Raw genomic sequence first — 26,896 nt, 5'->3', positions numbered from 1 at the left:
CGGGCAATAATGTCTACCACACAGATTACGTCACAGTACTTGCAGGGCAAAATGAGCGTTTAGCACCCATTCTGCTGATGTCTAAAGAAAATTGGCCTTCTAGGTAGCAAATTCCATTGGGAAGAGCAATTAACAGGTCCTTCAGCCTTGCATCAGTCTTATTTGTAAGTGAACACGCATGCGATGAGGCAAGTCTGCAGAAACCAGTCCGCAAACATAGCCAGAATGGAAGCTACAAGTTGACTGGGCGCTCTATAGCCATTTTCAAATTTGTCATCTTACAGCGGGCAATAATGTCTGCCATACAGATTACGTCACAGTACTTGCAGGGCAAAATGAGCGTTTAGCACCCATTCTGCTGATGTCGAAAGAAAATTGGCCTTCTAGGTAGCAAACTCCATTGGGAAGAGCAATTAACAGGTCCTTCGGCCTTGCATCAGTCTTATTTGTAAGTGAACACGCATGCGATGAGGCAAGTCTGCAGAAACCAGTCCGCAAACATAGCCAGAATGGGAGCTACAAGTTGACCGGGCGCTCTATGGCCATTTTCAAATTTGTCATCTTACAGCGGGCAATAATGTCTGCCACACAGATTACGTCACAGTACTTGCAGGGCAAAATGAGCGTTTAGCACCCATTCTGCTGATGTCTAAAGAAAATTGGCCTTCTAGGTAGCAAATTCCATTGGGAAGAGCAATTAACAGGTCCTTCAGCCTTGCATCAGTCTTATTTGTAAGTGAACACGCATGCGATGAGGCAAGTCTGCAGAAACCAGTCCGCAAACATAGCCAGAATGGAAGCTACAAGTTGACTGGGCGCTCTATAGCCATTTTCAAATTTGTCATCTTACAGCGGGCAATAATGTCTGCCATACAGATTACGTCACAGTACTTGCAGGGCAAAATGAGCGTTTAGCACCCATTCTGCTGATGTCGAAAGAAAATTGGCCTTCTAGGTAGCAAACTCCATTGGGAAGAGCAATTAACAGGTCCTTCGGCCTTGCATCAGTCTTATTTGTAAGTGAACACGCATGCGATGAGGCAAGTCTGCAGAAACCAGTCCGCAAACATAGCCAGAATGGAAGCTACAAGTTGACTGGGCGCTCTATAGCCATTTTCAAATTTGTCATCTTACAGCGGGCAATAATGTCTGCCATACAGATTACGTCACAGTACTTGCAGGGCAAAATGAGCGTTTAGCACCCATTCTGCTGATGTCGAAAGAAAATTGGCCTTCTAGGTAGCAAACTCCATTGGGAAGAGCAATTAACAGGTCCTTCGGCCTTGCATCAGTCTTATTTGTAAGTGAACACGCATGCGATGAGGCAAGTCTGCAGAAACCGTCCGCAAACATAACCAGAATGGGAGCTACAAGTTGACCGGGCGCTCTATGGCCATTTTCAAATTTGTCGTCTTGCAGCGGGCAATAATGTCTGCCACACAGATTACGTCACACCACCAGCAGGGCAAATTTCATTAGTTATAATGCTCAGCCGGTTTTTTTATATAGGAAGAGTCTTACACATATGCATCACCTCCGTTCATAGCCACAGTTGCTTCGCGGCGTCTACCACTGAATTTAAAAAGAATTCACCTGTTTCTTTTAGTTTTGTTGTCTTTTTACCTCTTCTGAAAATTTCTGAAGCTTTTGGCCGAAAAAAGCAGGTCAAAGTCTGTCTTTGGATTGGAGTGGATTTGGAGTGGAGCAGTCTACTGGAAGTCAGTCCAAATAAATGCCAAAGGTTGTCTCCAGATTTTGTTTGGCCAGTAGTCTAAAGGAAATCGAACCAAAGGAAATCCAAAGGTTGTGTCCAGATTTTGTTTGGGCGGCAGTCTAAAGGAAATCGAACCAAAGGAAATCCAAAGGTTGTCTCCAGACTTTGTTTGGCCAATAGTCTAAAGAGAGTCAAAGTCAAAAGAGAGGTAAAAGAAGCCAAAGGATGTCCAAACAATGCCAATTGACAGGCAAAGTTCATTTTCACAAGGGACACGTCTAAATGTGTTTTAAGAAAACATTTACTTTGTGAAACGTGTTACAAAACACGTTCTTACGAAAAGCTTTAAACGCTTAACACAGAGCTCAACTCCGCAGAATCCTGTACAAATACAGCAAACTAGAAAGTCACTCCATTGGCCTTTACGGATCACCTTTGAGTTATAGGAGAACTAAATAAACCCAGCAATGAAAGGTATGCGAGGAGAAACCTCCATTGGAAATTCAACAACAAGATTGAACAACAAGCAGATCAAATTATTAATATACCAATCCCTCATACATTCTGTTCTTTGCTATTGCAAACTTGTGTAGAGTACCACCAGCTCACATAACCTCAGCAAAATACTACTTCTGCAGAAGAAAGCTGTTAGGATCATAGAGGGAGTGTCATTCTCTGCCCATACTAAATCCATATTTAAGGAATTGCACATCAAAAGAATAAATTCCTTATCAGATTACGTAGTAATTAGATCGTATCAAAGATCTGTTCGCGAAAATAACAGTACATGGTTATCATTGTGTAATTTACACAGATCCGCTGTGCGACCTACCAGGCAGAGCAATTTATGGCAAGTTCCGTTTTATAGGACGAATTATGGAACAGTCTTTGAGTTACAGAATGGCGAGACTTCTCAACTGTTTCTTGCTTGCGAATATCAACATTTACTCTGCCTCTCCCGCGAGCCTTCGCGATGATTGAGAGAGTTCAGAGAATGGCTGCACGCTTTATCACTTCGAACTACACGAGATTAGATTCTGTGACTGGCATGGTAAACATGTTGGGTTTAGAAAGCTTAGATGAAAGTCGAAGGATGGCTCGAGCTAATTCTTTCTTTTTGCTCTACCGCAACCAGCTGGGTTCTGATAACACTAGGATTTACATACAACCCTTCTTATCTCGCCCTCTACGCTCAAATCACTGCAATGCCGTGAAACCCTTTGATGTAAGGACGGATATCTTAAAATACTCTTTTTTCCCGCACATGATATCAGTATGGAATGCGTTGCCTGAAAATGCCGTACGTGCAGAAAATCTAAGCATATTCTTTAACCAAATGGGATGTCCTCCATAACACATCTATAGGTTCCTTTTGTTATATTTCCTTGCCGTATTGTACTTAGAGCTCTGCTGTTGTTCTGATATCTCTTCTCCCACTTCATTTTGTTGTATTGTATTTACTGCTCTTTTATCTATTCATCTTCTTTTAATGGCACATGGTTGTACACCCTGCATGGGACAAGATGTCCCCCCCCCTGTAACGATCTGTAAAGACCAACAGTATTTGAAAATAAATAAATAAATATGTTCTAAGTTCTACAGGGAGGTTTTCGTTCTGTGTTTCCGTCATATGCTGCGTTGCATACCACCGTACAACTTGTTGTAACCATTGTATATATCTCTGTTAGCATCAGGTCTTCTTTTTTACCATTATACAGCACTGAAATTTAATGCAATTCGTTAACTTTCTGCTGCGGACGCCAAATTCAAGGGGGTACTGCCCTAGTCAAGCAGCGTTTGGTGCTTTTTGGCGTACCTCCTCCAATTGTGGTGTAGCGCAAAAGGAAAATAAATGAAAATGAAAAATGAAAAAGATTCTTTACAAGGAAGACCGGAATACTTGTGTCAACGGTGAACTAGTTCGAGAGATGGTGTCGCACTGGGAGGAGTTTAGCACTTTGCAAAGTTTAAGAAAAATGGTTCGCATTCCTGGCAACTGATGTTGGGCCTACGTCAGTGCCGGAAAAAATCAGTGTGTGAGCGACCCGCCCACTGGCACTACCGTTATAGAATGCACCACTTCTTGTCTACTCTGGATAAGACTGAAATGTACAGCGAGTCTTGAAGGTCAAATCGTACATTGTCAAATATATCTGGGCTGTGTGAACATTCGAATATTTCGAATATCAAAGCGCATAACTGTTCCTCTAGTCGAACGCGGAATTATGCTTTCGACTTTTGAATCGAATTCATCTTACTTTCAAACCGAATGCATACAGAAACAGCAAGACTTGAGGGTTTATTCTATACCAACGCAAAACACCCTCCTTTATCGGTAATAATAAAAAGGAAACGAAAAACTGTTGTTGCCATTCACGGAAACTGCCGCCCGCGCAGTCTTCCCGCAGCTCATGCGGCGTTCACGGCTGCAGCAAAACTTCATTAGAAAACCCGGAGGCGACATTTCACAAGCCTAGGGACAGCCAGACGAAGCGAAAGTGGGACGCTGCTATCACCAGCAGGTATCCAGATCAAGCAACTTTATGTTCAATCTGATCTGTCGCTCATGCGCATGAGCCCTACTCAGGCGCAAACGACGAAGTGTATATACATGCGTACGATATAATAATGTATCCCCTAACCTATCGTTCACAAATATATAAATAAAATACAATAAATGAGTAAAATAATGTGATGTCATTCACATGAAAGCAGTAACATGACTGACTTTTCTCGCTATCGGATGTGTCATATTGAAACTTTCCCGCCTCCATTAGTGAACCTGTGGCGCGATTGAGCTGGTTCGTCATTTTGGTCTTCTTTTGTGCAAAGTGGTATATATGATTGGTTTTGATCTGTATCCCAGGCACGCGCAAGCACCTAGACAGAGTCAAGCGCAAGTGGTCGGTATACTATTAAAATATGGTGTTTGCAATTTGTTGACACAGAATTTTTTTAACAGATTTAACAGATCAATAAAAGGAAAAACGGACGCCACCTCCCGGTTTCCTCTTATCTCTGTTTGTGAACTGTTTATGTGGTGTGGTGTAGAAGGACCAGGTGCAGCTGATCCAGGTCCCATCCAACAGCACTCCCTACCACCACCCTATCCAGAAGGCGTATGTCCACAAAATATTCGTAACTGTTTGTGCAAGAATGTTGTATGATATGAGAAAATGAAACCATGTGCTATATCAAACGGTATATAGTGTGTTACTGGTTTGTTACAGCAATAATTTTGGATGGGTTACCCCTGGGGCCTTTGGCACCATACCGAAGAGTAGGCCAGTGTGGTTTTCTTTATACCCTAGAGGCAGTGGGCAGGGAAGTAAAGATGAGACAGGCCGTTAAGCACAAGGGTACACAGAAAGTCTTGGCGACATCTACATATGGTACTATTCCGTAGGTTTTTCAAGCTGGTTATGTAACTAAAGAGAATTAAATTTCCAAGTACACGAACACGCTTCTCGGTGCTAAGCAGGATCATGCAAACAGAGGGGCACCTCCCACTGGACTCATTATGTCACCTGAGGTCGTCACAAAGTGCCACTGAGGGTGCAAGTGATGACGTGGTATTGGAAGGTTCCCTAGACATTTACACTCCAAGAGCCTCTACCCCAGTACGGGAACCAGAAGCAGCAGCGGAAGAGCCGGGAGAATCTTCCTTGCTAATAACTGCCACTCCTGGAGAAGACGAAGGAGAAGAACAACAAACAACAACTTTATTTTGAGATGGAGAGTGGGGAGGTTCATCGCCAGAGGCGATACTCTACCCCATTGCTAGTGGGGATGTGAGGAATAAAATAATGAGCCCCTTCACAATAACGATCGAAGTCCGATGGTGTCCAGAAATGTCAAAAGAGCTTTGAGCGCAGATCGTTGCTGGGCTGGATTGGGCCAGGGACCAAGCAATTTCGATAGGGAGAAGGGGCAAGAGTCGAGCTGACTAAGAGACTCGGAGAGTGCGGTTCGGGAAGGTTGGTAGTGGAGGCAATGAAGAAGAATGTGCTCCAGATCCTCAAGAGCACCACAGGATGGGATACCACCATTGAATATCAGTGGTACGTCATATTATAGTCATATGAAACAGTGCTCTGTGTCGTGTTGTGCTCAACACAGTTCCCTTTAGTCATTTGCTATGTACTTAGAAAGATGTTTTGTTTTTCCAGTGCTGGTGTTCATTCAGAGAGTAAACAGAAAACTCAGTGTTTGCTTATGATGTGCCTATGTTCTGGTGCTCCATTCGCATTCTGTACGTTGACCCTTTCGTGACTGTGTCCTTAGGCTAACATATACTTCTTCATGCTCCCATACAATACATGAAATGAGGAAGGTATCCAGCTCAAGAGCAATGCTCTGATCTATAAATGTTGCGTAGAAAACAGGAACGGCTAATAGGTGGTCACTGTGTATTTCGTTATCTTCGCAGTGTACTGGACCAGCAGGACACAACAGTTCGCCTGTCCGAGGTAGAGAGTTATGTTTCAATAGAGCTTGTGGCCTTGTACGGACTTTGCTTGCCAATTAATGTCACAAACTTTGCTTTCTAGTGATGAACCTGCAAGCTCCTCACGGCCACAGCACTCCAAGTCTGATATAGCGTGAACATGCGTGAATATTACGCATCCCTCTTACAGACCCAGTGATGATGAACGGCAGTTCCTCGTAGCAGAATCTAGCCTGCGGGAAGTGCTGTCATCTTTCTCTTGCTGTGATGACTAGGACCTCTCCACAGAAATCACACTGATAGGGACATGGATAAAGGCCACAACAGATTGTAGCGGATGTCATCGGTAGCGTACGTGGTCCATTTAGCCTTGGGATGGAATCAGGCCCTTGGGCAACATACTCATTTGCCCGTCTATTCTATTTTTTGGAGTGAACATTGCGAAGGCATTCCGGCATTTGAAGCGCTGAGGTCCTTCTTCTTGCTGTCAATCATGCTCCTACTGAACACCATACAAAGATGTCACTACTGCAAGGAATAAAAGGAAACAAGCAAAACCATCTGGGCATCTTGACTAGTTTCTAAGATTCTGTTTTTTACACTATTTGTAGGTCGACCAGGCTAGACAAAAGGAAATCCTGGATCAGTTGCAGCATAAGCCCCTTATTGTTGCTGGTGATGGGAGATGTGACTCCCTGGGCACACAGCACGCTATGAGACGTATATAAACCGGATAATTCACTTTGAATTGGACAAGGTATTAGTTTCTAGTTGCAGTAGCTGCCACAAAAGCACCTGCTATTTTCACGGCCTCAAAACAATGATTGCTGCGAAGTCACCGTGAAGCATTGTAGCTTTTGCACGTAACTGGTAATCAATCACCTGTCGAGAAGTGCGTGCTGCACATTCGAGCCCCCGGGACGCAGTTCTCTCACTTCACCGCCTATGCTTGCGCAATTTTTTATTTTGTTCTTTTTTCTAATTGTTTCGAAATCTGTCGATCTTAACCACCGATAACTTATTGACTCCTCCCTCATTGTACAGCCGGACGCAGAACAATGAGGCATTCCAAGCAGTTTGGAAGTAAGCAACAGAATGGTAGCGAAATAGCGCACTAGCCATGCGGACCGAAACTACGTGTCGTTCTGGCACCATAAACGTTTATGAAAGGGAAATCGAATGTTGCGAAAACGGCATGAGTAAGTGCTTCGCGGAAATTTCAAGACCAGCACTGTGTCATTGCAGTTGCTACTCATATATGGCTAGATGAACGGGCATGTAGAACGAGGACACGACATTTAATAACTGCACCTAAGGAGCACTGAGTTGTCCGCCCTTCTTTTTTTGTTGTAGGTTTTCGATTCAAAGTATTCCTGAACGAATAAAATAAGTTCCTGTCAAGAACGATGAGCGTAGGTGACATAGAGAGCAAGCGCGAGGGTCTTGTTCCGCACACCTTTGACAAATCATTTCCCTCGTGAAAGAACTGCATTGCAGAATGAGAGAGCGTCCTGGGGTACGGTACTATCCAGTGGCCGGCACAGCTCAAGCATGTATAAGCAACCCGTGAACTGCGAAGAAGAAACAAAGAAACAAGGCTCGGGGCCTTTACTACGTCAGAGAGTATCGGTGTCGGCTGTCCGCGACTGCATTCTCGAACTTTTCTGTTTTTTCTTGAATTCAATTTTACAGCTATAGTGCACCGCAGAGGGAAAGTACCTTTTATAACTACTGGTAGGCAGCTCGACAGACGAGACAGGATTTCGACCCAAGTCAAATGCCATCTCGTTGCTCCTTTAAGGGACCACACACACATGTACACCAATTTGAGGGCCATTATAGCAAGCATCGATTCGCTATTGGCAGTTCGCCTCAAGCATAAGAAAAAAAAAATCGTAAGATGGCATATATAGAGCTATGATTTTGCATAATCAGATGTACTATGCGAAGTATTTAATCACGGTTGACTCAATTTTAATGAACGAAAGTTTCTCTTCATTCTACAGTCTTACCACATTAACAGTTCCTAAACTTCGTTCTTCGTTCGTTCTTCGTAGCTATTTTACTAGAAACATCCCATGCCATTGTAAAGTGATGGCTTCCCATGCTATATTTATCTCGCTGTTTCTACGCAGTCTAAACATCTGGAGAATACACGGAATCCCTGCTGTCTTCGTCGTCATTTTCGGTGTCACGTGTACCTTCATACTTCCACAGTGATGGTTTCACTTTGAGCAGTATCATGTATGTCTGGATCTCTTTAGGTAACGGGCTATTTCTCACGTGGCGTATGAAATCCATCGCATGTTGAGAAAGTACCGTTGGATATTTACAGTCCAACGATGTTTGTACCTCCTGGGAAAATGTCAGCTTCAGAGAACTCGATGGCTGGATGTCAGTGTCCGTTAAAATCGTCTTACGGTCGAGCTTCTCTTCGTTCAATAGATTCATGATGAGCTCCCTCTCGTCGATACTTCCACCGTCTAGGAGACTCTTTAGAGATATAGCGTCTAGGCCAATATCTGCGAACGACACCCTGGATAATCCGGAGATACCCCGAGCTGTTGGACCCTCAGAACCCTTTGCCGGACTGCGCTTCTGAGTGTCGTCTCTTCCATCGCCCATGTGTACGGATGGAGTGAAGTCATTGACAATACGTTCTGGCGTCAGGCTCTCCATTTCGCGCACGTCGAGAAGAACATCGCCCAGGTTGCGTTTCCCTCTAGGTGGCTCCGCTGTGCTGGAAGTACCGGCATCGCCAGTGTCACCGCATGGTATGCAGCGAACTTCCCTCAACTCACCTGGTCCCTCGTCATCTGTGCCACTCATGATACCGTAAGCGACAAATGGTGAGTGCTGCGAAATTTCCTGAAAGGTGAAGAATCAGTCTGAATTTAGATGGCTGTGTGTAATTACTAACTGCGACAATTTTCTGTCTCTATAGAGGTTCCGTTAAAACAACTCTTTTACGTCATAGGGCGGCATTCGCCCATTATTTGTGCCAAACTTGTCAGCTCATCACCGGGAGTTAGTGATCACTGGTAAAATGATGACAAATATTCTATGATTGCATCTGTGGCGGGAAAACATCGAAAATGTTTTGAGAGTTTGAGTCTCGTCACGAAAAACGCTGCGGTTTCGCATTTCGAAAGAAATCGCAAACTTTTCTGAGGGGCTTTGAATTATGTGATTTTTTTTGCGTGTGTTTGAAGGCAAACATAGTGTTCTACACTTTCCCATGAACATTGTACCATTGCTTTGCTACAGTTTCTTGCAGATCGCACGATCCAATCGGAGTACCACGATGGAACAGCACCGTATTCTCCGAATATGCGGAAGGGGGGGGGGGGGGGGAAAGAAGGGCTACAGAAGCAAAGCAACACCCACTTTTTCGGGAGTCTTGACGTGCGTCCTCTGAAATCGTGATATCCAGGAAATCGTGGTTCAAGTCCCCGTGCGAGATATTCAGCAACTTCTATCTTTTTTTTTTTTTCTGCTCCAAACAGCAGCACCTGAAGAAGGAAACTAGTTTGTTGCCACAGCTCTACTTTAACAATCCTGCAGTGCAGGGAAGCTATGCTTAGGTACAAATTGGGAGCACATGACAGTGAAACATTTTTGTGATTCGTAATGATGTATGCCAGTTCAGAACGTAACAAACTGTAACGGTGTGTTTGAAGCCATGACGTCGGTTGTCTCCTCTTAGTATATTTTCTGCACTAAGCGGTATGTATAGATTTTTCTTGTCTGAAGAATACCCAGCCGCTTAAATAAGCATCAGTACGGTTGTATTTTATAACCCACTTACATATCTATGCTTACATTTTTGTAGTAGGAAAGGCTTCTGCATTTTTTTGTACCTTGCCATACCAACACACAGTAACCCGATCTCGAATAAACAAGTGCATAGTAAAGGCGGTGTTTCACAAAACTGAGCAGGTAGTTGCTAAATCTTTGCAATATACCCGTTTTTCGTGATAACTCATAAAGCAAGCAATCGATATAATTTCAGGTTGCCCTTCGGTTAAAACAAATTTAAAGAAATTTAATCTGTGAAACTTTTTCGAATGCGACACCAACAGAGTGAAAAACAGGTTCACCGAGAAGCCATGATCGTCACAACGCCATGACACGACAACTTGTGCAATAACAATGGATGGGCAACCTTGTCGAAAGCCAAGTTCATATCAATATAGATAGCATCCACGTGACACCTATTGTGCAGAACAAGAACTACGCTAACAAAATAAGTACACTCATCACTAGGGCAAGGGAGTTGTTGCTACGGGTTAATATGCTGCGCGAAACGACTAAATGTGCAGAAATATTATGAGGCCGGCAGACTTGTACAAAATTCTGCGCAAAAGTATTAAAAATAAGAAATAAATATCCATGTGCAAAGTATTTAAAATAGAGTACGAAATACTCAAAACTGGAAGTAAGTTGAGTAGAGTACCAAATATTCTAAGAAGTATTTAAGATGCTCTTTGAAGTACTTTAGTAGTAGCAGTGGACTTTAGCAGTAGCAGTAGTAGCAGTGAAACGCGTATTCTGAACGTGGCCGTACAGGTTGCGCCAAAAGTCCACGGAACACGTGAGCGGCGTTTTTCTCCGCGCCGCGCCATACTAGCGGCGGCGGAAGTTGTCGGGAGCGGACAGGTGCATTCATTATAAGGGGGCGCAGGGCATAACAGAGGCAGCGACCCAGTGTGGCGCGTGCAGCAATTACCCCACAAGGGCATGCCCGTGGAGCATTTCACCAGGCAATTTCATATCGCGGTTCGCAGCTGGAAGATAACAGGAATGACACAGAGCGACAACAGTTGGCTTCTGCAGTTTCTCTCTCTTTTTCGTTCTCTTCCTTATATTTTGTCTGGGGATGACGGGCGCTGGCAAATAAAAACGTACGATATTGACGTAGAAACAAGAGAAGGAAGAAAGAGCCCAATGACACTTCATTAATATTTTATTTAGTACCGCGTGAAGCCCCTGTTCGCGGAGATCAAAGCGGACACGAGGTCTGGCAGCGATTGATTGAGCCGGCCCACGAGGTGTACTACGTCTTCCTTGAGGGAAGTCAATTCCATGTTTATAGCCTCCCATAATTATGGGAGGATATAAACATAGAAGGGACGTGGAATGGATCAAACATGACATCAAACATGGAATGGATCAAAAAGCTGGAGCCAATTCGGTCCAAGGCTCCAGCTTTTTGATCATTCGGAATTTCATCATGCCCCATATATTTTCAATCACGTTCAGACCCGGGCTGCACGCGGGCCACTCAACTGCAATTTACCAAGATCGTCTAGTCTGTGCTGGACAGTGGACGACATGTGAACCGGGCTTCTGTCTTGCTGCAGAATAAAGCAACCGTCAGGGTAAGGACCGTCAAGGACGTATGGGAGCAGATCATCTTCGATGACTCTAACGTATGCTGCTCCGTCGAAGCGGCCGTCTAGGCGGACAAGAGGCCCCAAGCCCTGGTGCGAAAGGCTCACGGAGTGCCGTCCACTGGAGTCCACGCCGTGAACGTACTGGGTTAGATACCTGTAAAGAAAAAAAAATGAATAGGGCCGTTCGAAGCAGGCGCGGACTCTCAAGGTATTACCTGCAGTTAGGAGGACGCCAAACCCGCCTCCACTGGCACCACTTCGTACTAAACGTTGCCTCATCAGTAAACAACACTTGGCTCCACTGCGCGGGGTCACACTCCGCGTAGGGTAAGGCAAAGTTCAGTCTTGCCTCTCAGTGTTCCGGCTTAAGCGCGGGCTTCTGGACCGCGACTCCGGAACGGAGACCCCCAGGCACGCTAATCTTCGTCGGATGGTTGTACTCGACGCTTGCACGCTCAGCTCCTTCTTTAGATCGACAACCGTCAGAAACGGGTCGACCACGTCTGGAGCAGTTATTGCCCTGTCCTCGTCCGACCTCGTTGCCCGCGGCCGTCCAGACCTTGATGCATCGTCAAGTACGTTGCCCTTTATCACGGAAGCGCTGAATGATACGGTTCGCAGAAGACACGCAGCATCCCACCTCTCGAGCAGTCGTTCGCTGAAAAATGCCCTGCAAGCGACATGGACACGATCTGTCGCCTCCTCTCCAGACTAATCCTGTCGCCAGTCATCTTCAACTAGTGCTGAAGTAAAGATGGCTTTGTCTTTTTATACAGTTGCAGTGATGATGGGGTGAGGAAGACCACAAGCATCATGCAGTCGAAGAAGGCGTGGTCGGATGTTGTTGAATACTCTAGTAAAATGATATCTTAAAGATAAAGATGTGATTTTTCGAGCAGCACTTATCATCGGAGCAGCATACGTTAGAGTCATCGATGATCATCTGCTCCTATACGTCCTTGACGGTCCTTTCCCAGATAGTTGCTTTGTTCTGCAGCAAGACAGAAGTCCGGTTCACATGTCGTCCACAGTCCAGCGCAGACTAGACGATTTTGGTATCATGCAGCTGGAGTGACCCGCGTTCAGCCCGGATCTGAACGTGATCGAAATATATGGGGCATGATGAAACTCCGAATGAGCGAAAAGCAGGTGCCAATTCGGTCCAAGGACGCCTTATGGGAGACGATAAACATGGAATGGACGTCCCTCAAGGAAGACGTAGTACACCTCGTGGGCCGGCTCAATCAATCGCTGCCAGACCTCATGTCCGCTGTGATCTCCGCGAACAGGGGCTTCACGCGGTACTAAATAAAATATTAATGAAGTGTCATTTGGCTCTTTCTTCCTTCTCTAGTTGCTACGTCAATATCGTACGCTTTTATTTGCCAGCGCCCGTCATCCCCACACAAAAGGAAGACGAGAACAAAAAAGAGAAAAGAATCTGCAGAAGCGAACTGTTGTCGCTCCCCAAGCAGCACAATGTACAGAAAGTCGAGTGCAATAGGGGTGGACGGGTAAGTGGAAGGCCTTGAACAGAATTCTGAAACTAAAGAACATTGATAAGACACATACCGGCCACCCCTATTGCACTTGACTTTCAGTACATTGTGCTGCTTGGGCTGTGTCATTCCTGTTATCTTCCAGCTGCGAACTGCGATAGGAATTTGTCTGGTGAAACGCTCCACGTGCATTCCCTTGTGGGGTAATTGCCGCAAACACCACGGTGGGTCGCTGCCTGTGTTATGCCCTGCGCCCCCTCAAAATGAATGGGCCTGTCCGCTCCCGCCAACTTGCGGCCGCCGCTGGGGTGGCGCGGCGCTGCGAAAAACGCCGCTCGCGTGTCCCGTAGACTTTTGGCGCAAGCTGTACTAATTAAACGAATAAACTTCATGCACCATGCTTAAGGATATCTTTTATTTGCAAGGTCTTAGTGTCAAGTGATGTTTGTATGCAAACTTTGCTGATATGCTCTGACCCAAAATTCGCAATCTCTCCTGTATGGCAGCTCGGGTCTTTTAACTTCTGGCGCGTGTTTATTGCTTTGGTGACCAAGGAAGGAGACGTCGGTGTTCCATTGTACCTGATCCCCTGAATATTCACCTCGCAATATGAATGGGAACCGTTTTCTGAGAAAGAGATCGGGCTATTGACAAGCAAGTTCAAGCGTGCGACCAGCCTATTGTACGGGAGGATAAATGACAGATCAGCGAATTCCCAAAAAATAAATTAAAACGGGGGTTAAGTTCCAGCTGAAAATCTGGACACTGCGAGGAAGTGTACTGGAATCGGCTTGACGAGGAAGGAAAGTATTTTGAGTGCTGAGTAGCAAATACTGAAAAATGTTTGTTAGATACCTTAAAAATACTTCTCGCAAAAACTATTGAGTAGAGTACCAAAATACCCAAAAAAGTATTTCAAATACTGTGTTTTGAGTGACATACTCAGTACACGTAAAAGTCTGTGTCGCGGAGTCGGCGGTTAGCGACGAGATCAAGCAGGCGTGACTATCCAGTCCGGATCAGAACGTTTATTATTGTCAATCCTCGCGTAGCATGCGGTAGCGCGTGACCACCTGTCCTTCGTCACATTGTCGTCGTCATGTAATACAACATATAATATGCACACAACACCTCCCCCTTTCCGAAAGACGCACAACCATTCCCAAATGTCCAAACCAACGAATAGTCTCAGTGTCCTGTCACTGGTATCCGAAACGCTCGGGCGGTCTAACAACTCTCCCTGAACGTGTGGTCACGCGTCCTGGACTTGATACGACGCCTTGTGGTCCACACTGCGGCAAAGCGGACTGTTGCTCTTGCAGGTGCCGGCTAGTGCGCCTGGTTATTCCCGTTGAAGTTGCCACGACGTAGGACCTGGGTGTAGAGGCCTGACCGACGATGGCCCCATGTGCAGCCGCTCCTGCGAGTATTCTCACGGCCGTTCGGTTTCTGAAAGGCCGGCGAGATGAGGCCCTGTGCCTCCGGTTGTAGTGCCTTGCATGGACCGCTTGGTCCTGGGCGTAGCTCCTTCGATACTGTTCCAAGTACGGCCACTGTGGCTGCAGGGAGCTCTGTGGAACTGGTACCGTGGATTGCAGACGTCGTCCCATTAGCAATTCCGCCGGTGAGTATCCGGTCTTCCCTGGGGTCGTCCGCTGCGCCAGAAGAGCGTCGTCGATGTCCGACGACTTGGCTACAAGAGACTTTGCCGTTTGAACCGCCCGCTCTGCCAGGCCGTTACTTTGAGGGTAGTACGGGCTGGACGTCACGTGGACCACACCGATCCGTTGCAGATATCGGGCGAACTCCTTCGAGGCAAACTGCGGCCCGTTGTCAGTCCTTATCACCGCTGGAATGCCGTGACAGGCAAACACCGGACCCAATGCCGTTATGACGTCAGCCGTCGTAGTCTTTGGAAGACACCTCAGCTCGAAGAACTTTAAGTAGTAATCTACGATGGCCAAATAGTTTTGTTTGTCTTTGTAGAAGATGTCCATGCCCACGGTATGCCAAGGTCGCGGCGGAAGTTCGGTCTGAAGCAGGGGTTCCGCCCGGGATCTCCTGTGTGCTTGGCATGTTGGGCATCTGGTCACAAAATCGGCGATGTGTTCACCGATACCGGGCCACCAGACGGCGTCCCTCGCTCTTGCTCTGCATCGGACAACACCTTGATGGCCAGCGTGGAGCCGGTCCAAAATTTCTTGTCGCATCACTGATGGGATTACCAGTCTCTTCCCCTTGAACAGGAGTCCTTGGACGACAGAGAGCTCACTGGAAAAGCTGGCGTACCGGCGCACCTCATGGCTCATCTCGTCTGCTGGTGGCCATGTGTTACCGCAGTACGTCATGACCTCTGATGTGGCGTCATCACTCTGTAGAGCTCTCCGGAGACGTGCTTGCAGTGACCCGGATGCTGGGAGTAGCTCAACGGTGAGGAGCTCGTACTCCCGCAGTAAGGTGTCCAATGATGTTTCATCGCTGCTAGTAACCGGAGCGCGCGAAAGAACATCCGCCGTGTATAACAGTTTGCCCGGGACTTGTGCAATCGTGAAGTCATACTCCAGGATTCGTAGGCGCATCCGTTGCAATCTTGGGGTCAGCTCGTCTATCCGTTTCGTGGAGAAAATAGGGACCAGTGGTTTATGATCCGTCTCTACGTGGAACTGCAGGCCCAAAATATACATCCTGAAGCGCTCGCATGCCCATGTAATAGCTAGGGCCTCCTTTTCGACTTGCGCATAGCGCTGCTCGGTTGGTGAAAGTGCCCGGCATGCGTACGCGACCGGATGTCTGCGATGCTCGCTGTCCTCTTGTAGGAGAACTGCACCAAGGCCGTAGGACGATGCATCTACACAGACTGTGAGCGGGTGTTGCCCTGTGTAGTAGGCGAGACATGGAGCCTTTGTGAGCTCGTCCTTAATCTGTTCAAAGGCCTGTTGCTGACCCGGGCCCCAAAACCAGCCTGCGTCCGACGTCAACAGGTCCCTTAGCGGCTTTAGCTTTTCAGCCAGACGGGGGAGAAATTTCATCAAGTGGTTGACCATGCCGATAAAAGATCGGAGCTCCGCGACTGATCCTGGCGGTTTCATGGCCCTGATGGCTTCAGTCTTCTCCGGGTCGACGGATATGCCACGCCCGTCCAGTACATGTCCCAAGAACTGGATCTGGTTTACACGGACTTCGCATTTGTCCTTGTTCAATGTGATGCCACTGTCCTGTAGACAGCGAAGTACTGCGTCCAGACGAGCATCGTGTTCCTGCTCATGCTTGCCGTACACGAGGATATCGTCCATGTGGCATACAGTTCCCTCCAAGCCGTCCAGGATGCGCAGCATTTCCCTCTGGAAGAACTCGGGGGCAGTTGCGATTCCAAAGGGCAGTCTCAGGAACTGGTAGCGTCCTATCGGAGTAATGAAGGTCGTCAGCTCTCTACTTTCCGGTGCTAAGGGAGCTTGCCAATATCCCGCATTGGCGTCGAGTTTGCTAAATACTCTTGCGCCGTGAATCCGTGAGAGATTTTCTTCGACAGTGGGCATAATCAGTCGCTCTCTAACGACTTGTTTGTTGAGGTCGGCGAAGTCGACGCAAATGCGCAGCTTCCCGTTCTTTTTCTTGGCGACGACCATGAGCGCGCACCAGCTCGTTGCGCGGTCGACTTTCTCTATGACCTGGAGCTCTTCCATACGTTCCAACTCCTCCTTCACGCTTGGAAGCAGTGGGATTGGCACACGACGAGGGTACGAAACAGCATGCGGTACCGCCCCAAGAACAAGTTTGATGGAGTACACAGCCTTCATGTGTCCTAGTGCGCCGAAGAGGGCTGGATACTTTGACATTATCGGGTCGACGAGCGAAGTGGATTCCACTGAACAGAGGTGTGGCAGCACGTCAAGGGCCCGGATCGCCGGTCGACCTAGGAGCGCGTGCTCCAGCGTGTCCATGACAAAGATTTCTTGACGGGTCGTCTTCCCGTTCCAGGACATCTGCACTTCCGCCTGACCGACGGGGTGAAGCCTGGACCTTCCCGGTCCGTACAGAACTTTCGTTGCCGGACGTATGCGTTTCTTCGTGTTCTCGGCAAGTGCAGACTGGGGTACCGCGCTGACGTCAGCTCCAGTGTCCACCTTGAACGAGACTGCCAGGTTGTCCACCTCAGCTGTTATGATCCACGGCTCCGTAGCGGTCCCTGCCGACAGGACTTCGCCGAGGAAGGCTTCTTCCAACTTGGCCGTGGTTTGACCCTTGCCCCGACGACCGGGCTGTCTTCCGGGCTGAGTCCTCTGGTTGGTCCCCTGCACCTGCCGCTGGGCGCTCGACTGGGAAACAGACGCAAAGTGTCCTGTCTTGCGGCACGTGCTGCAGACCTTCTCTCGAACTGGACAGTCTGCCCTCGTGTGATCCAGGCTGTACCCGCACCACTTGCAGGTTTTGTTTGGTTGCTGCCGGTCACGATCACTCGCGCCGTGTCGTTGCCGTTGCGCGGCTCCGGAACGTTCCTTTGCTACATACGGAGATTTGGCAGCAATGACCGCGTCCACGTCAATTTTCGTACGAGGTCTTCCTTCGGAGTTGACATCGGAGTGCAGCAGTGGCTGTTGGCCCTTCACGGTCTCCGAGTTCCTCGCTCTGTTGACCGCTTTCTCCAGCGTCTACGATGAATCCAACTGCAGTTTTTCGCTAAGGCCCTTGTCATGCAGGCCAACCACTAGGCGGTCGCGAATCAGTTCCTCTTTGAGCGCGCCATATTCGCAGGTTGCAGCCAATCGGTGAAGCTCTCTGACGAATTCCTCCACGGTCTCGTGGCCTCGTTGGTGCCGCTGGTTGAAACAAGCCCGCTCGTAGATCACGTTTAGTCTGGGTACGAAGTGACCCTTGAAGCCTTCCGAAAGCTTGCCGTAGTCGTTCAGTTCTTCGTCCGACAGGCGAAGCGACGTTAGAATGTCCTCGGCTTCGCTGCCCATGGCGTACAAGAACGTGTTGACTTGTGTCTGCATATCCTGCGTGTGGAGCCCCGAAATTACACGGTAACGCTCCCACCTCGTGAACCACTTCTTCCACGACTCCGGGTGGCGAAAGTCAAACTTCTCGGGGAGCTCTATGGCGAAGGCGTTAAACGCTGGAACGTACGTTGCTGGCGTGGCAGCTCGACTGTTGCCGCTGCCTTCCATCGTGGCCCCATCCCCCGGAGGTGACATGCCGATGTGTACAGGAAGTCGTGGTCAGCCTTCGAAGCGTTTTACCGCTGCCACCATGTCGCGTAGTCGGCGGTTAGCGACGAGATCAAGCAGGCGTGACTATCCAGTCCGGATCAGAACGTTTATTATTGTCAATCCTCGCGTAGCATGCGGTAGCGCGTGACCACCTGTCCTTCGTCAAGTTGTCGTCGTCATGTAATACAACATATAATATGCACACAACAGTCTGGAATTCGGGAATGTTCATCCAGAAGCTTTTGTGTGCCTTGGATCTGTATAAATGCCCAGATTGTCTAAAAAACGTCCTAGGAATGAAAGTGCACATTCCTTATTGGTAGTTGCAATGTACGAGGGTTGTTCGAGTCAAACCGGGACTTTCTGTCTCCTGAGTGTACAAGTGGCTCGCGCTACTTCTTTTTCGTCATTTTCACACGCGACAGGCCTCCGCGTTCACCACGTGGTGGTGCAAAGTTTGTGCAAAACAGAAGACACGTGCTGGACAAGATGGCCGACAACGAGGTGAGCGCGCACATCGACCAGCGAATAGTTATGAAGTTTCTCGTGAATTAAGGCGTAAAGTCATCTGAAATTCACAGAAGACATCATGCTCAGTATGGCCACGATACACTTAGCCGCAACAAAGCGTTTGAGTGGTGCAAACGGTTCCGAGACGGCCGTACATCAGTGCAGGACGATCCCGGCCGGGGCAGCTCAGAGCCCACTTTCAGAGTTCCTGAGAACATCTAACGTTTTTCCACGGTTTTCTGGGACAAGGCAAGGGTTCATGTTGATTTTCTGCCCAGTGGTACCACCATCAATAGTGCACCAAGTTCTCAGGAATGTGTATAAGGCGCTGAAGCAGAAGTGGCCGGGCCTCATCACCAAAGGAGTCGTCCTCCTACAGGACAATGCACGCCCGCATACCGCGCATCTCACGACACGCACCTTAATGAAACTTGGCTGGGAGTTGCTGCCATATCCCCCTTACAGTCCAGACCTCGCCCCTAGCGATTTTCATCTCTTCGGGCCACTGAAGGCGTTTCTTGGGGGCCGCCACTTCAGCTGCGACGACGAGGTCCGACCAAGGCTGCTACGCGCCGGTAAGGATTTCTACACTGCTGGCATCCAAGCCCTCGTGAAACGCTGGGACAATGCATTAGTGCAGCTGGAGATTACGTTGAAAAATAAAACTAATTTCTCGCCTGTAAGGTCATTTTACTTTTGCGAAAAATGAAAAGTCCCGGTTTGACTTGAACGGCCCTCGTACGTTCACGAGTGCACACCCAGGCATTCTTCCTTGGTCATTGCAGTGTGCCACCATAGCCATACTCAGGTTTTAAAAAGTGCACACGCATACAATGCATTGCATTGATTTTTATATGGGACGACTAGGAACTTGCTGTTTTGCCAGTTACGGAAGTCATGTACCGCAAAACCTGCCTTATATCGATCAATGTTAATAGGAAGAATTAGCTAGCTACCTATCTTATCTACGGCATGTGCAGACAGCCCTTCGTTGTTCGATTCGTTGCCCTCGAGAACGGCGTTCACAGAGTGAAATATTTTGAATCCCTTAATTTTATCGTGCACAGTTTGAACTTGCTGACTACATGTCGCATACTTTTTTTTAGAAGTTGAATCTGGATGCTACTGATTATTGCTGAATTCATTGATTACGCAACGCGAATCAGCCGAAAAGCAACGTAGGAGATGTGATGCCGAAATATGCAATTATTTAATACACGAAAGAATGGAAAATTTTGTCGTTATGATTGTTAATGTGTGGAGAAACGTTAGGAGATACCCGTTTGAACGCACTTAAAATATTCAAGTTGCATGGACTCCCGGACCCTACTCATAACATATCATGATTGACACTGAATCAGCGTATCGTTTGCCCTGTAAGGCGATATTCGATCTCCTGAAGGCTGTGTAAGTGGTGTAAAGTGGTGATAGCTAGGGACATTCGGTTCCAGGAAAAGCTTAAGAAGGCATATCATTGAAATTGAATAGTCATGGCTGATAACAACATGCATGAAATCTATCAGCTTCAGTCCTCAATCCAAGATAACACACTGTGCAAGTCATATGGGCACCTACAATTTGTTTCCCAGAAAAGAAAAAAAACTCACATAAACATAGCTCCGCGCGTTCACCCTTAACTCGCCACTCCAGCTATAACGAGGAGGAGGAGGTATGATGCCACGTCACCGATGACGGCATAAAAAGAACTCGTTCTGGTTCGCCGGTCAGTGGGGGTCAGCGCCTTGTCCCTTTGCCGCCGTAAACCTGTTTTGCCAGTTCTCCCGGAGAATTGGGGATAGAAGGAGCGGTCGAAGCATTACCGAGCAGGGAGAAAGGCTTTATCAGAACCCCGAACAGCCGAGTAGTAGGAGTAGCAGACAACATTTATATAGGCCAATCAGCGAGCGTTCTCCTTATAGCGGCAGCGCGAGGTCTCAGGCAGATCACAGGCTGGTACTGCTCTTCACCACCGTTGCGCACGGTCGCGGCCTATTTTAAATTCAATTTCTGCGATAATTATGACTCAGTGGTGTAAATTACTTCGCATGGTGCATCTTACTGGCCTACTTAACAGCTTTATAGGAAGAAAATTGGGTGTTAAAAATGACTTCTGTGCTACTTTAAGGTCACCCCAAATGTGGCGAAATAAACATCTGGTGGTCTCGTGATAATTAATTGTATCAAATAAACCAGCATTAAAGGGACCAGGAAATGATGTTCGCAAATTCTGAGTACTCTGCCGGAGTCGCTTCTCATGATCCCTCACTATCATACACACATCGAATTTAACCATTTGCAGCGTACCGTGGGCTCAGTTACGGCGCAAAAATAGCGGGGCGTGACCGCCGGATACATCGCTCCGAAGCGAGCTTACGTCGTAAACGTCCAGTCCTCTCAGCCAATTGTGGACCAGGAGTGTCAGACGCGCTGACCAAAAAAGAAAACAAAAAAGAAGCGTGACGCAAGGGAGTTGCCATCCGTTGGTTGTGGAAAGCGTTGCCTTCCGTTGGCTGCTTCATTCCGTTAAACATGACGTATTTGTTGTTGACATGTATTTGCTACACAAATAAGCAGTGAATATTTTCCCTCTACATCACTTGCTTGTGTGCTGTCGTTCGTTCGTCACTTTCTTCGTCAGACCAGGCCATGGAATGGCGGATGGTTTCGTTTTTGCCCTTTCTGGTTCATATTGGTTCGCAGAGCAGCATGAAGATGACGGTTTACTGTGTGTATTAAACTTTGGATTGCTGTTGTCTTCGGAAATACATGGCTACATTTGTTACGGTGGTTAACGATTTATTGATTTCATTCGCGAAGCATACAAACGCCACTTCAACGCGTCGTAGGCAGTAAAACATCTTCATCTGTGTCGGTGGAAAGCAAACGGTTGGCGGTGTCGCAGGGAACCTCAAAGATAAGATACGATTCACCTTTGATACGACAACGTTCACCTTGTTATTCCGGTATCACTACTCAATTCTCTATATATCCCGAAGATTCGTACGTACTCAGAGCAATTCCAACGCTGGACTTCGTTCCCTCCATCGGCTCGTTTCCCCGTTTGTTATCACACGTGACTGCACAGTGTTGGCAACAAATGAAGCAGCTCCGCTTTAGTTAGGGACTCGAAATTCGTCCAGTAGCACTGTCCATGACCAAAGGATGGCTGCGCCCGGCCGTTCACGCTCGGGGATAGGACAATCACATTGACAGCGCGCCAAGTACGTTCTCTAGAGTCTTCCTATATTACCTCTATGTTGCGGACCACTTGACGCATACACACCGCGGGACCTCGTGGGTGCATGGTTTCGGTTTGGACAACAACGGCGTCATATATATGCTGTCGAAATGAGTAGAAATATGGCGAAACGCAAATGGTCAGCGATGCAGGGAGAGATTATGCGACGCACATTGCGTCTAGAAATCGTTTTGTACACAGTAGCTCCGAAATGGGCACCAGCAGAGAAATTTTCCCGAAGAAGCATCTCAGAGAGGAAAACGTGATCCGCTGGCCATGCTGAGAATTAACGGCTATATTGCACTTCTGGGAGGATTTTGTATCAACGATTTGAAGGTCTGTCACGTTCGCGGCGAAGTTTGCAGGCTTGCTTGCAAATTTTGCAATTTTGCTCGCAAGAGACCGTCCGCAAACCGGCAACATCGTCTGTGTACGACGCCACAGCCAGTTCCCCTCGAAGGGGGGTGATACCAGCAGTCGTTCACGGCCGCAGTTAATATCGAATATTTATTTATTTATTTATTTATAATACCCTCAGAGCCATGAGGCATTGAAGAGGGGATGAGCGGTTGTAACATGACAATAGCTTTTGCAAAACACGCATAAAAAACAGATAGTGCAAACAAGAAGCCGAGGAGACAGCTCCACAAAGCGTATGTGCATCAGTGTATAAAGTGTTAGTGTTAGGCACTCAGATGTGGGATCCTAAACAGAAACAGCGTATTCTAGTTTGGGTCAGACGAGGGATCTGTACAAGTGAAGCTCTATATTGGAAGGTGCCTGATGGAATCTGCGCTTGAGGAAGCCAACAGAAGAGTTCGCAGCGTTGAGTGATGTGTGTCTTGAGATATGTCTTTACTGACATCAGACACAACTGTCCTGGACTAATGTCCGAAACAGAATGTCACGAATGTTTCAGTCCGCTCTGCGCGAGTTACTTCTTTTCGTGCCTGTCTCTCGTTCTCCTCGTCCTTGCATCGTCACAGCACTCCCCATCTGAAAAGCGGCATTATGGTTGGAATCGATCCGGTGGTTTCCGTGTCCTTTCCGAAAGCCTAAAGGGGACGTTTCTTTGGGTAGGTACCCCTGAGCTGGCCGGCACTGTCCAACTGCGGAGGCAGCCAGTCTGGACGCTTCCGCACTGTCCCATCCGCCAAGACAAACGTGCTGGGTCCCACTTTCTCTTGGATGGCGATGGGCGGTCAATGCGGCTGGGATGCTTTCAGACGGTCACATGGTAAACGGACGCGTACATAATCTCCAGCCTGGAACATGGGAGTCCTAACCCGTTGGCGTTCGTCGATATAAGCTTTATACTGTTCCTGGTTCTTCTTTATACGCACACGTAGTGAAGCCATTTCCATCTGAGTATGTTTGTCCAGGTTCGGGAACCCGGCTACGTCGAGTTTGGATTTCATGTGCCTCTGATGTAGCTGTTCTGAAGGCGTAACAAACGCTATCTCCGGCCACTTGCTGAAATAATCCACAGCTGTGATAGCGAAACGGCAGCGTGCAAGAAGGTTGTCGAATGGACCTACGATTTCTATCCCCAACTGCTTCCACGAACCGCAAGGGAATGGTGTGGCTGTAGAGGTGCCTTGTGTGTCCCCGCAGTATTGTCCGCTTCACGACATATATAACAGCCTCGTACTTACGTGTAAATTTCAACGTCCATACGAGGCCACCAATAACGTTCACGTATACGTTGCTTCGTCCGGACGATCCCCGAATGTGACAGATGAGCGATGTCAACGATTCGTTTCCTTAGCGAAGTAGGAGGGATTATCCTTGACCCTCTCAGTAGGATGCCTCCTACCGAAGTGACCTCTACGCGAAGTTTGAGATATGAAGAAAGTTGTTTCTACTGCTGCTTGTCAAGTTCAGGGTCAGGCTCCAAGCAACTTAAAACATGACAAAGTGCAATACCATCGTGCACAGCCTGCAGCAGCAGCTCTTGCATGGTGATGCAGGTTAGTGCCTGCTGAACATACACTCTAAAAAACAAAACACTTTTTTATGTGTAACTGGGGTATATTTGGGGTGTAGCAGTTGCTCTACTCCTACATTACACCCCCAAGGAAACGAATACGCCGTGTTTTTGTGTGAAATGTGTATAACACGAGGGTCGTTCAAAAAGTTCTAAGCGTCACCCAGAAGGAATTGCAGAAACAAGACAGTTTTTCACAATTTTTCAATATAGTTCCACTTGACGTCAGTGCGCTTTACCCGACGATGCTCAAGCATTGTAATCCCATTACGGAAAAAGGTGGCGTCCTGGTCCTCCAAAAACTCCTACACTGCACATATGACCTCATTATTGTTTCCGGACTGGCGACGAGGAGATGGGATTTGAGTTTAGGAAACAGGTAGAAGTCTGATGGAGCTAAGTCTGGTGAGTAAGGGGGATGGAGTAGCAATTCAACGCCGCAGTTAACTGCATCAGCTACTGCAACCTGAGCAGAGTGAACGGGCGCGTTGGTCTGGAGCAAGAGTACACCAGCCACCAGCTTCCCTCTGCGTTTCGACTTGATTTCTTCATTCAGGTGTGTTAATTCTTACGCATAGTGCTGTCCAATAATAGTTTTTCTATTTTCCAGGTAGTGTATCATGAATATGCCTTCAGAATCCTAAAAAAACAGAAGCCACGGCCTTGTCAATAGACGCTGCCCGCTTGAACTTCTTCGGTGGTGGACAACCAATGTGTCTCCACTGTTTGCTTTGACTCTTTGATTCAGGTTTGATGTGATGAACCCAGGTTTCATCTTGAGTTACGTACTAATCTGCGGTGCAAATTCTTAGGGTAAGCCTGGAAGCGAGTCAACAGTGTCCTCGAAATGTCAACCCTGCAGCTTCTGCTCTGGCGTCAGCATTCTTGGGACCCATCTTGCAGACGACTTGCTCATCCCCAATTTCTCAGTTAAAACAGTGTGAACTGAACCAGAACTAATGCCTATGGACTTAGTTATCTGCTGCACAGTAAGAGGTCTGCCATCCAAAACGATACGGTAAATGGCATCAACTTGATCATCAGTGGTTGAGGTTTTTCGACGACCTGACCGAGGGTCATCATCTGTGCTCACCCTGCCCCTCTTGAATTCAGCAGCCAACTTCTTCACAGTTGCAAAGGAAGGGGAGTCCTCAGTGAGTGTATGTGCCATGTCCTCATAGATTTCCTTGGGTATCATACTTTTCTTTTGTAAATACCTTATGACTGGGCTCTGTTTTGTCAGTTTTTAGATTTATCGCACAGCCCTTCACCTTTGTGTGGGCCTCACCTTCACACGAATTAAAACAGAAATCTGTATTAGTTTTTCTACAGTGGTTGTGTGTTAGAACAACAAAAAGTTCAGCTGTGCCTCTTCTGTCTGGGTGAGGTCTAGAATGTTTTGAACGACCCTCGTATGTAATGTCCCGCTCTGCAGGGTGTAATTTCGAGAATTGGTGTGATAAAGGTGTAGTGGCCATCAAGGTTCAAATGCTTCGCTACGACAGGTCTGCAGTGCGCTCTTTACTCTGTGTTCTCCAGCTATGGCGGTTGGAGTTCGTTGTGGTAGCTTTCGTGTTCTTTGGGCAGATTGTTTGTTGAACTACATGTCATTTCCCCATCTGAGCTTAGTATGACACTAGAAGGACTACGGTTCCGGGTCTCCAACGGAGGCAAGCAACAGCTGCACCCTGCGCATCGGATCGAGTAACTTGTCCGATAGGCTCCCTGAAAATTGCGAGGAATCGCAGGGCTCGAAATGGTCAGTCTGAACATTACTGTTGGGAAAAACAACTACAGCTATTTCCTCCGCCAATGTACTTCCTAAGCACTAGGTTTCTCACCCTTCTCCAAAGACTGTTCAAACAGCTTCGTAATAGCAAGGATATGTGTACACTTTGGCACTTTTCAAGAATTTGGCATTGATGTTGTGGATACCAGCACTAGAACATAGCTTCAGCCTATCAGTGATCTTAACAGTACCAAACGGATTATAATTAAGCGGATCCATGGACAAAACTTTACGCGGTAGCAGGGCTGATGGAAGGATCGCGTTTGTAGACGAAAATACGCTTGTAAAGAGGTCACTGAAAACGTCAGCACTTGTAGCGGACGGGACGACTCTACCATTTTTATCAGTCACAGTTATGGGCGCAAGGTCACGTTTATCAACTATATTCTAGAATTGCCTAGGGTTATGTGTCACTAAGTTTGGCAGTGTGACGGAGTTCAAATATTTCTGGGCTTCATTAATGGCTGCCTTGTATACCCTTGCTGATTCATGGTAGGTACCGCAGTCCTCTGCACGTAGCGACTTCCAGGCCGGTTTATAGAGTCTGCGTTTTCTGTTGCTTAGTCGCTCAATGTACTGTCGCCATTTGAACAATTTTCAACGTAAGATTACCCAGGGTGAACGATTTAGTACGGAAGAAAAAATTTAAAATGATGTTAGGCTTGTCAAATATCCTTTAACACAAATATGAACGAATGCAGAACTTTCGTGTTTCATCGGCAGTTTCGTAAAGACAATTGATTCAGGAAACTACTGTACCTGACAGAGACAATCTCGTTTAGAAAACCCAAATGTGTCAAGCGGTCGAACCTAAACACAGAGAACCTTCACTGAACTGCAACGCACATAACTGTTCCTACTTCTTCTTTCTCTCCCTCTTAGCCCAAGAAACCACTCGATTCAGGTTCCTCTTCTTCCTCCGTATGGGATTGAAGCCACCATTCTCTTCAAGAGCGGCAGTAGTTGGAGGTCTATCCAAAGTGCTTTGCGATACGATTCCAGACATGGCTATCCACTTTTGGAGCAGAGTTGATAGCGGACGAGGACGGCGAGGGCGCACAATAGCACCGTCGGAAAAGGGGGCATCGTAAAGCAGGGGAATGGGG

General features: G+C 47.4%; 1 long non-coding RNA gene across 1 annotated transcript; it reads right to left on the bottom strand.

The window, feature by feature from the left end:
* Positions 1 to 8,111: 8,111 nt before the first annotated feature.
* LOC135368090 (uncharacterized) lies at positions 8,112 to 26,641 on the bottom strand. The gene is made up of 3 exons (XR_010414672.1): positions 26,550 to 26,641; positions 9,549 to 9,673; positions 8,112 to 9,029 (listed from the first exon to the last, which is right to left on the bottom strand). It is a non-coding gene; the product is annotated as an uncharacterized LOC135368090 (long non-coding RNA).
* Between the last annotated feature and the right edge of the window lie 255 nt (positions 26,642 to 26,896).

The sequence above is a fragment of the Ornithodoros turicata genome, chromosome 1 (assembly GCF_037126465.1).
Source record: "Ornithodoros turicata isolate Travis chromosome 1, ASM3712646v1, whole genome shotgun sequence".
NCBI classification, from domain to species: domain Eukaryota; kingdom Metazoa; phylum Arthropoda; class Arachnida; order Ixodida; family Argasidae; genus Ornithodoros; species Ornithodoros turicata.
This window is presented reverse-complemented; position numbering and strand designations above follow the sequence as displayed.